The following is a 741-nucleotide window of genomic DNA, read 5'->3' on the forward strand; positions in this document are numbered from 1 at the left end:
CAACTCCCATCATCCCTATCCATGTTGGCTGGGGCTGATGGGAGTTGGAGTCCAACCCTGGAGGGCCACAGAGTACCCATCCCTGTTCTTGTTGCACAGACTAGTGAACAGTTGAGCAAGTGTGCCCCAGAAACTTTTATAGGGATCAAGCAATACCCCATAATCTGGGATATCATGAACATCCAAACATGGGCACTCAAAGAAGCATGCACCTGTGTTTGAATGCTTGCAAACAGGATTGAGGTGAGCAGGGCTCTGCCAACATCTCTGCCTCCCTCTGTCAAAGGGCTGAGTTATGGACCTTTTTCTGTTTACATATGGAACGTAGGAACCTGCCTTATACTGAATCAGACTGTTGGTCCATCTAGCTGTATACTGTCTACACTAACGGCCAGCGATTCTATAGGATTCAGTGTTCTCTCCCTGCCCTACCTGGACATGCCAGGGATTGAACCTGGGACCTTCTGCATACCAAGCAGATGCTCTACCACTGAGCTACGACTATTCCCTTTGAAGGAAGTCCTGTTAAATAATAGAAAGGCAACAGAGATGGAGAAGGACCCTGGTTTAGGGTCCACTGCAGGTTTGAATTCTGACAACTCTTAATATCTAGATATGGCACTTTCTGACCTGGATCCCCCACCCAGTCACTAGTTCCCCAGCTGGGCGAAGGTGATGGGAAAGCACTTAGTACATGCTCAGAAGTTTTCTCATTTATTTTACTTCACAGTAAAATCAATC

At 47.1% G+C, this 741-nt stretch overlaps 1 non-coding gene across 1 annotated transcript; it reads right to left on the minus strand.

Annotated features, from left to right (window-relative positions):
- Nucleotides 1–433: 433 nt before the first annotated feature.
- TRNAT-GGU (transfer RNA threonine (anticodon GGU)) lies at nt 434–502 on the minus strand. Its single transcript has one exon. It is a non-coding gene; the product is annotated as a tRNA-Thr (tRNA).
- Between the last annotated feature and the right edge of the window lie 239 nt (nt 503–741).

The sequence above is a fragment of the Rhineura floridana genome, chromosome 9 (assembly GCF_030035675.1).
Source record: "Rhineura floridana isolate rRhiFlo1 chromosome 9, rRhiFlo1.hap2, whole genome shotgun sequence".
NCBI lineage: Eukaryota > Metazoa > Chordata > Lepidosauria > Squamata > Rhineuridae > Rhineura > Rhineura floridana.